A 10,741-nucleotide genomic window follows, 5' to 3' on the forward strand; every position below is an offset into this window, starting at 1 on the left:
ATCAAGGGAAGGAACTTACTGGATTCAATATAAATAACAAAATGGTAATGTAGAAAATAATGGGGCTTAAAAGAGATAAATCTCCAGGACCTGATGGTTTCTATCCTGGGGTATTAAAAGAAGGTGGTGAATAAATTTTGGAAGCATTAGTCATAATCTTTCAAAGCTCTCTTGATTTGGGGATTGTGCAATTGGATTGGAAATATGCTAATGTAACTCCATTGTTTAAGAAGAGTGGGAGAGAGAAACCAGGTAACTACAGGCCTGTCAGGAAGCTACTAGAATCTGTCGTTGGGGATAGACTGACTGAGCACTCCAACAAATATGAGCCGATCAGAGAGAGCCAACATAGCTTTGTTAAAGGTAAATCACGTGAATAATCTGGTTGACTTTTTTGAGGAGGTTATTAATAAGGTAGATAAGGGTGTGTCTATGGATGTTATCCATATTGACTTTCAGAAGGCATTCAATAAGGTTCATATGAGATTATTAGCAAAAATAAGAGGACAATGAATAGGAAGTAGCCTTTTGATTTGGGTTGGAAATTCTTTGGGAGATAGGAGACAGAGTGGGGATAAAGAGCAGGCACTCTGATTGGCGGAAAGCGACAATTGGTAATCCCCAGGGATCTGTACAGGACCTCAGCTTTTCACTATATTCATCAATGACTTGAATGAAGAAATAGAGAATGTCATCTGTAAACTTGGATATACAAGTTGGGAGGCACATGAGCTTACATGGTTTTGTTCTCAGTTAGTGAAAGGCTTAAAGGTGGAGATGCCCCCTCTGGTGGTCTTCCTTTGGCGGGTATTGTGTGCCAATTTCTCCTCCAAACAAATATGTAAATGAGGGCAAGGCTGGCAGTTGATTGTATGCCAAAAGGCATGGGAAGCAAGAGATAATGGGACTAAAGTCCCGGTAAAATAATGGGACTAAAGGTGGATAAGTCCCCTGGACATGATGGCCTGCATCCTAGGGTCTTAAAAGAAGTGGCTGCAGAGATTATGGATGCATTGGTTGTAATCTACCAAAATTCCCCAGCGGATTGGAAAACCGTAAATATAATGCCACTATTTAAAAAAGGAGGCAGACATAAAGCAGGAAACTATAGACCAGTTAGCCTAACATCTGTCATTGGGAAAATGCTGGAGTGCATTATTAAGGAAGCAGTAGTGGGACATTTGGAAAAGCATGATTCAGTCAAGCAGTCAGCATGGTTTTATGAAAGGGAAATCATGTTTGACAAATTTGCTGGAGTTCTTTGAGGATGTAACAAGCAGGGTGAATAAGGGGGAACCAGTGGTTGAGTAGGTTGGGCCTATGCACATTGGAGTTCAGAAGAATGAGAGGTGATCTTATTGAAACATAAGATAATGAGGGGGCTCAACAAGGTGGATGCACAGAGGATATTTCCACTCATAGGGGAAACTTAAATGTTCTAAGACTATCTTCTAGTTTTAAACTGAGATGAGGAGAAATTTCTTCTCTTGAGTGTTGTAAATTTATGGAATTCTCTGCCCCAGTCCCATTATCTCTTGCTTCCCATGCCTTTTGGCATACAATCAACTGCCAACCTTGCCCTCATTTACATATTTGTTTGGAGGAGAAATTGGCACACAATACCCGCCAAAGGAAGACCACCAGAGAGGGCATCTCCACCTTTAAACCTTTCACTAACTGAGAACAAAACCATGTAAGCTCATGTGCCTCCCAACTTGTATATCCAAGTTTACAGATGACATTCTCTATTTCTTCATTCAAGTCATTGATGAATATAGTGAAAAGCTGAGGCCCTGTACAGAGAGCTGTGGAAGCTGGGTCATTGAATATATTTAAGGCGGAGATAGACAGATTTTTGGGCGATAAGGGACTAAAGGGTTATGGGGAGCGGGCAGGGAAGTGGAGCTGAGTCCATGAACAGATCAGCCATGATCTTATTGAATGGCAGAGCAGGGTCGAGGGACCAAATAGCCTACTCCTGCTCTTATTGGTGAGGCCTATAAAGGCTCAGCGGCAGTGAGAGGCGGCGCCAGTCCAAGAGGCGGGAGTTCCTGGCGTTGGTGAGGCCTATAAAGGCTCAGCGGCAGCGTGAGGCGGGAGTTCCTGGCGGTGAGGCCTATAAAGGCTCAGCGGCAGCGAGAGGCGGCGGCAGTCCGAGAGGCGGGAGTGCGTGTTTGGTGAGGCCTATAAAGGCTTAGCGGCAGCGAGAGGCGTACCCGTGCAACTGCAGCGGGGAGAGAAGGCAAAAAAGAAGTAGAAAGAAATCAAAAGGTGATATCACAGCCAAGGGGGTAAGTGATTGGCTGGTGATTGGTGAGTAGTTTTTCTTTTTTCTCTTCTATAACAGTGAGTAAACTTTAACATTGTTGTTGCCAATTTAAGTGTATCTAAGGGTTAAGTCATGGCAGGAGAGCTCGGTCGGGTGTTATGCTCCTCCTGTACCATGTGGGAACTCAGGGACGACTCCAGTGTCCCTGACGACTATGTGTGCAGGAAGTATATCCACCTCCAGCTCCTGACGGTCTGCGTTGCGGAGTTGGAGCTGAGAGTGGATTCACTCTGGAGCATCCACGATGCTGAGAATGACGTGAGTATCACGTGTAGCGAGTTGGTCGTACAGCAGGGAAAGGGTCCACAGCCAGATAGGGAATGGAAGACCAACAGGAAGAGCAGTGCAAGAAAGGTAGTGCAGGAGTCCCTTGTGGTCATCCCCCTGCAAAACAGATACACTGCTTTGGGTACTGTTGAGGGGGATGACTCATCAGGGGAGGGCAGCAGCAGCCAAGTTCATGGCACCGTGGCTGGCTCTGTTGCACAGAAGGGCAAGAAAAAGAGTGGGAGAGCGATAGTGATAGGGGATTCAATTGTAAGGGGAATAGATAGGCGTTTCTGCGGCCGCAACCGAGACTCCAGGATGGTATGTTGCCTCCCTGGTGCAAGGGTCAAGGATGTCTCGGAGCGGGTGCAGGACATTCTAAAAAGGGAGGGAGATCAGCCAGTTGTCGTGGTGCACATTGGTACCAATGACATAGGTAAAAAAAAGGGATGAGGTCCTACGAAACGAATTTAAGGAGCTAGGAGCTAAATTTAAAAAGTAGAACCTCAAAAGTAGTAATCTCGGGATTGCTACCAGTGCCACGTGCTAGTCAGAGTAGGAATCGCAGGATAGCGCAGATGAATACGTGGCTTGAGCAGTGGTGCAGCAGGGAGGGATTCAAATTCCTGGGGCATTGGAACCGGTTCTGGGGGAGGTGGGACCAGTACAAACCGGACGGTCTGCACCTGGGCAGGACCGGAACCAATGTCCTAGGGAGTGTGTTTGCTAGTGCTGTTGGGGAGGAGTTAAACTAATATGGCAGGGGGATGGGAACCAATGCAGGGAGACAGAGGGAAACAAAAAGGAGGCAAAAGCAAAAGACAGAAAGGAGATGAGGAAAAGTGGAGGGCAGAGAAACCCAAGGCAAAGAACAAAAAGGGCCATTGTACAGCAAAATTCTAAAAGGACAAAGGGTGTTAAAAAAACAAGCCTGAAGGCTTTGTGTCTTAATGCAAGGAGTATCCGCAATGAGGTGGATGAATTAACTGTGCAAATAGATGTTAACAAATATGATGTGATTGGGATTACGGAGACGTGGCTCCAGGATGATCAGGGCTGGGAACTCAACATCCAGGGGTATTCAACATTCAGGAAAGATAGAATAAAAGGAAAAGGAGGTGGGGTAGCATTGCTGGTTAAGGAGGAAATTAAGGCAATAGTTCGGAAGGACATTAGCTTGGATGATGTGGAATCTATATGGGTAGAGCTGCAGAACACCAAAGGGCAAAAAACGTTAGTGGGAGTTGTGTACAGACCTCCAAACAGTAGTAGTGATGTTGGGGAGGGCATCAAACATGAAATTAGGGGTGCGTGCAATAAAGGTGCAGCAGTTATAATGGGTGACTTTAATATGCACATAGATTGGGTTAACCAAACTGGAAGCAATATGGTGGAGGAGGATTTCCTGGAATGCATAAGGGATGGTTTTATCGACCAATATGTCGAGGAACCAACTAGGGGGGAGGCCATCTTAGACTGGGTGTTGTGTAATGAGAGAGGATTAATTAGCAATCTCGTTGTGCGAGGCCCCTTGGGGAAGAGTGACCATAATATGGTGGAATTCTGCATTAGGATGGAGAATGAAACAGTTAATTCAGAGACCATGGTCCAGAACTTAAAGAAGGGTAACTTTGAAGGTATGAGGCATGAATTGGCTAGGATAGATTGGCGAATGATACTTAAGGGGTTGACTGTGGATGGGCAATGACAGACATTTAGAGACCGCATGGATGAACTACAACAATTGTACATCCTTGTCTGGCGTAAAAATCAAAAAGGGAAGGTGGCTCAACCATGGCTATCAAGGGAAATCAGGGATAGTATTAAAGCCAAGGAAGTGGCATACAAATTGGCCAGAAATAGCAGCGAACCCGGGGACTGGGAGAAATTTAGAACTCAGCAGAGGAGGACAAAGGGTTTGATTAGGGCAGGGAAAATGGAGTACAAGAAGAAGCTTGCAGGGAACATTAAGACGGATTGCAAAAGTTTCTATAGATATGTAAAGAGAAAAAGGTTAGTAAAGACAAACGTAGGTCCCCTGCAGTCAGAATCAGGGGAAGTCATAACGGGGAACAAAGAAATGGCGGACCAATTGAACAAGTACTTTGGTTCGGTATTCACTAAGGAGGACACAAACAACCTTCCGGATATAAAAGGGGTCGGAGGGTCTAGTAAGGAGGAGGAACTGAGGGAAATCCTTATTAGTCGGTAAATTGTGTTGGGGAAATTGATGGGATTGAAGGCCGATAAATCCCCAGGGCCTGATGGACTGCATCCCAGAATACTTAAGGAGGTGGCCTTGGAAATAGTGGATGCATTGACAGTCATTTTCCAACATTCCATTGACTCTGGATCAGTTCCTATCGAGTGGAGGGTAGCCAATGTAACCCCACTTTTTAAAAAAGGAGGGAGAGAGATAACAGGGAATTTTTGACCAGTCAGCCTGACATCGGTAATGGGTAAAATGATGGAATCAATTATTAAGGATGTCATAGCAGTGCATTTGGAAAGAGGTGACATGATAGGTCCAAGTCAGCATGGATTTGTGAAAGGGAAATCATGCTTGACAAATCTTCTGGAATTTTTTGAGGATGTTTCCAGTAGAGTGGACAAGGGAGAACCAGTTGATGTGGTATATTTGGACTTTCAGAAGGCTTTTGACAAGGTCCCACACAAGAGATTAATGTGCAAAGTTAAAGCACATGGGATTGGGGGTAGTGTGCTGACATGGATTGAGAACTGATTGTCAGACAGGCAGCAAAGAGTAGGAATAAATGGGGACTTTTCAGAATGGCAGGCAGTGACTAGTGGGGTACCGCAAGGTTCTGTGCTGGGGCCCCAGCTGTTTACACTGTACATTAATGATTTAGGCGAGGGGATTAAATGTAGTATCTCCAAATTTGCGGATGACACTAAGTTGGGTGGCAGTGTGAGCTGCGAGGAGGATGCTATGAGGCTGCAGAGCGACTTGGATAGATTAGGTGAGTGGGCAAATGCATGGCAGATGAAGTATAATGTGGATAAATGTGAGGTTATCCACTTTGGTGGTAAAAACAGAGTGACAGACTATTATCTGAATGGTGACAGATTAGGAAAAGGGGAGGTGCAAAGAGACCTGGGTGTCATGGTACATCAGTCATTGAAGGTTGGTATGCAGGTACAGCAAGCGGTTAAGAAAGCAAATGGCATGTTGGCCTTCATAGCGAGGGGATTTGAGTACAAGGGCAGAGAGGTGTTGCTACAGTTGTACAGGTCCTTGGTGAGGCCACACCTGGAGTATTGTGTACAGTTTTGGTCGCCTCACCTGAGGAAGGACATTCTTGCTATTGAGGGAGTGCAGCGAAGGTTCACCAGACTGATTCCCGGGATGGCGGGACTGACCTATCAAGAAAGACTGGATCAACTGGGCTTGTATTCACTGGAGTTCAGAAGAATGAGAGGGGACTTCATAGAAACATTTAAAATTCTGACGGGGTTAGACAGGTTAGATGCAGGAAGAATGTTCCCAATGTTGGGGAAGTCCAGAACCAGGGGACACAGTCTAAGGATAAGGGGTAAGTCATTTAGGACCGAGATGAGGAGGAATTTCTTCACCCAGAGAGTGGTGAACCTGTGGAATTCTCTACCACAGAAAGTTGTTGAGGCCAATTCACTAAATATATTCAAAAAGGAGTTAGATGAAGTCCTTACAACTAGGGGGATCAAGGGGTATGGTGAGAAAGCAGGAATGGGGTACTGAAGTTGCATGTTCAGCCATGAACTCATTGAATGGCGGTGCAGGCTAGAAGAGCCGAATGGCCTCCTCCTGCACCTATTTTCTATGTTTCTATGTTTCTATTTCTTATGTTCTTAAATTTGCTGGAGTTGTTTGAGGATGTAACGAGCAGGGTGGATAAGGGGGAACCAGTGGATGTGGTGTATTTAGATTTCCAGAAGGCGTTCGATAGGGTGCCACATAAAAGGTTACTGCACAAGATGAAAGTTCACGGGGTTGAAGGTAATATATTAGCATGGATAGAGGATTGGCTAAATAACAGAAAACAGAGAGTTGGGATAAATGGGTAATTTTCCGGTTGGCAAACAGTAACCACAAGGGTGCCACAGGGATCGGTGCTGGGGCCTCAACTATTTGCAATCTATATTAATGATTTGGATGAAGAGACCGAGTGTAATGTAGCCAAGTTTGCTGATGATACAAAGATGGGTGGGAAAGCAAGTTGTGAGGAGGACACAAAAAATCTGCAAAGGCTATAGACAGGCTAAGTGAGTGGGCAAAAATTTGGCAGATGGAGTATAATGTGGGAAAGTATGGGGTTATTCACATTGGCAGAAAAAATAATAAAGCAATTATTTAAATGGAGAAAAACTACTGTGCTGCAGAACAGAGGAACCTGGGGGTCCTTGTGCATGAGACACAAAAAGTTAGTATGCAGGCACAGCAAACAATCAGGAAGGCAAATGGATGTTGGCGTTTATTGCAAGGGGGATGGAGTATAAAAGCAGAGAAGTCAGCTGTACAGGGTATTGGTGAGGCTGCACCTAGAGTACTGCATACAGTTTTGGTCTCTATTTACGGAGCTATATACTTGGATTGGAGGCAGTTCAGAGAAGGTTCACGAGGTTGATTCCTGAGATGAAGGTGTTGACTTATGAAGAAAGGTTGAGCAGGTTAGACCTGTACTCATTGGAGTTCAGAAGAATGAGAGGTGATCTTATTGAGACATGTAAGATAATGAGGGGGCTCGACAAGGTAGATACAGAGAGGATGTTTACACTCATGGGGGCATCTAGAATTGGGGGTACAGTTTTAGAATAAGGGGTCGCCCATTTAAAACTGAGATGAGGAATTTCTTCTCTGAGGATTGTAAATCTGTGGCATTCTCTGCCCCAGGGATCTGTGGAGGCTGGGTCATTGTATATAGTTAAAGCAGAAATAGACATATTTTTGAGCAATAAGGGGTTTTGGGGAGCAGGCAGGGAAGTGGAACTTAGCCCATGATCAGCTCAGCCATGATATTGAATGGCAGAGCAGGCTCGAGAGGCCAAATGGTCTACTCCTGCTCCTATTTCTTATGTTCTTATGTGGGGTATGAGGGTGTTAAAGTAGTGCCTTGCGGTTGTGTAAGGCAGTTCTTGTGTGTCATAGAAGCTGTGTAGCCAAAGTGCAGGATTGGGAGTAAGAGACGTACTTCACCAGAGTGCAGTGTGAAAGGTTTAAGAGGGTGAAAAGTCTGCTGGTGCCCAGGATGGACCAGGGGAAAACATTGAGAGAGCATTGTTTGTGTGTTACCTTGCAAAGGCTGGTCAGGTCATTGAACTTCTTGCAGCAGTTTGTCCTGCAGTTCGGGATGTAAGGGAGTCAGTGACAGTGCCACCTCCCTCTCAGCAGCACGGGTGACATTCCTGGCAAGCTTGCTGGCATAGGCACCCAGGAGTCTGTGCCTCTTACCTACAGTCTCCTCCAGAGAGGCTTGGAGATCTGTATCACTGAAGTTCTGTTTCCTTCTGGATGGAGCCATGCCGTGCTGCCTCCTGGACACAGATTTCATATAATTCCAGTATCAAAATCTTGGTATGACATGCATAAGGACATAAGAATTAGGGGCAGGAATAGGCCATACTGCCCCTCGAGCCTGCTCCGCCATTCAATGTCATTGTTGATCTTCGACCCCAACTACACTTTCCCGCCCGATCCCCGCATCCTTGGATTCCCCAAGAGTCCAAAAATCTATTTATCTCAGCCTTGAATATAATCAACAACAGCATCCACAGCCCTTTGGGGTAGAAAATTTCAAAGCTTTGCAACCCTCTGAGTGAAGAAATTCAACTTCATCTCAGCCTTGTGCAGTGCCATAATATGGGAGAGAAATAAAAGAGCAAAGATATGTTGTTTTATCTGCTCGTTGCCCAGAATGCTGCTGAAGATCGGGGCTGAATAGTATTTTTAAAAGGCTGCATATAGGTTTCCTGGAGATTTCGCTGCTTCCACCGATTTACACGAGTTTTTACACCGATGTTTGCACCAAGGGGTATGCATATGATCGTACCAGGAAACCTGCATGTAACTCCCTCTGCTGGCCACCAGCGGGTACATCGATTTTCTTAAAGGTGTGCAAATGACATCAAGGAAATTCCTGATGCACTTCCAGTAGAACCTTCTCATGAGTCTTGCATTTCAGGATAATTTAGTGCAATTAAAAGCTAGTCAAGTGGGGAATTTGGGGGTAATTAGCTAAGATTTTTCTTGCTCTTCATTTTTTTATGCTTATCACCAATAAAAAAAACACTCAACTTGAGAGAGCTCAAGTTATTCATTTCCAGCTCAACAAGTGGCTTAATGTACATCGTTACAACTGTTTGCTTCAGCAGTTAAATTTATTCGAACACCCAAAATGAACCGCTTATGCTATCGCTGCAAAATTGATGATTGACCGAAGACCTGATAAGCACGGAGAGGAAAATCTCGACCTGGTGGAGCAGTCATTTTGTGAAATATGCTTGGATCACTTTATATGATATTGCAGAAGTGCAAGTCTGAATATTACAGAATGCACTGAGACAGCATTTGACTCAGGATTAAGGAAATGTAAAGTTTTGATTTATGACTCTTAACTCTACAGATTAATATTTTTAATTTATCTGATTGAAAGATTGTTTTTTTTTGAAGAATGAGAGGGCATCAGATGCCCTAGTTACATCACTTTTGTTTTAAAGTCAATTTTAACTTTCATTTATATTGCGCTTTTAATGTAGGAAAATGTCCCAAGGCACTTCACGAGTGAAATCGGACAAAATTGACACCAAGCTAAAGACGGAAACATCAGGTTAGGGGACGAAACGCTTGGTCAAAGAGGTAGGTTTTAAGGGGCGTCTTAAAGGAGGAGAGAAAAGGAATTCCAGAACTTAGGGCCTATACAACTGAAAGCACAGCCACCAATGGTGGGGCAAAGGAAGAGGGGATGCACAAGGTGCCAGGGCTGGAAGCATGCAGACTGTTGTAGGGCTGGAGGAGGAGGTTACAGAGACGGGGAGGGGTGGGGTCATGGGGGGATTTGAACACAAGGATGTGAATTTTAAATTTGAGGTGTTGCCAGACCAGAAGCCTATGAGCACAGGGGTGATGGGTGAATGGGATTTGGTGCAATTTAGGATATGGGCAGCAGTGTTTTGCATGAGCTTAAGTTTACAGAGGGTGGAAGAAGGAAGACCTGCCAGGAGAGCATTGAAATAATCGAAGCTTTTGGAAACAAAAACATGGATGAAGGTTTCAGCAGCAGATGGGCTGAGGCAGAATTTATTACATACAACTACATCGAATATACAGCACAGAAACAGGCCATTCATCCCAAGCATAACTATCAGCATAACCTTCTGTTCCCTTCTCCTTCATATGCTTACCTAACCGCCCCTTAAATACATTATACTATTCGCTTCAACCACTTCCTGTGGTAGCAAGTTAGAAGAATTAGGAGCAAGAGTAGGCCATACAGTCCCTCGAGCCTGCTCCACTATTCAATAAGATCATGCCAATCTACGACCTCAACACCACTTTCCTGCCCTATCCCATATCCCTTGATTCCCCAAGCATCCAAAAATCTATCTCAACCTTGAATATACTCAAAGACTGAGCATCCGCAGCCTTTTGGGACAGAGAATTCCAAAGATTTACAACCCTCTGAGTGAAAAAGTTCCTTCTTGTCTCAGTCTTAAAAGGCTGACCCCTTATCCTGAGACTGTGCCCCCTTTTTCTGGACTCTCCAACCATGGGAAACAATCTCTCAGCATCTAACCTGTCAGCCTCCCTCAGAATCTTATATGTTTCAATGAGATCTCCTCTCATTATTCTAAATTCCAAAGAGTATAGGCCTAAACTACTCAATCTCTCCTCATAGGGCAACCCTCTCATCCTAGGGATTAGTCTAGTGAGCCTTCATTGAACTGCCTCAAAGGCAAGTATATCCTTCCTTAGATCAAGGAGACTCAAAACTGTGCACAGTACTCCAGGTGTGGTCTCACCTAAGCCCTGTACAATTGTAGCAAGACTTCCTTACTCTTGTACTCTAACCCCCTAGTAATAAAGGCGACCATGCCATTTGCCTTCCTAATTGCTTGCTGTACCTGTATGCTAAATGTGTTTTCTGTATG

Source organism: Pristiophorus japonicus, chromosome 8 (assembly GCF_044704955.1).
Source record: "Pristiophorus japonicus isolate sPriJap1 chromosome 8, sPriJap1.hap1, whole genome shotgun sequence".
Taxonomy (NCBI): domain Eukaryota; kingdom Metazoa; phylum Chordata; class Chondrichthyes; family Pristiophoridae; genus Pristiophorus; species Pristiophorus japonicus.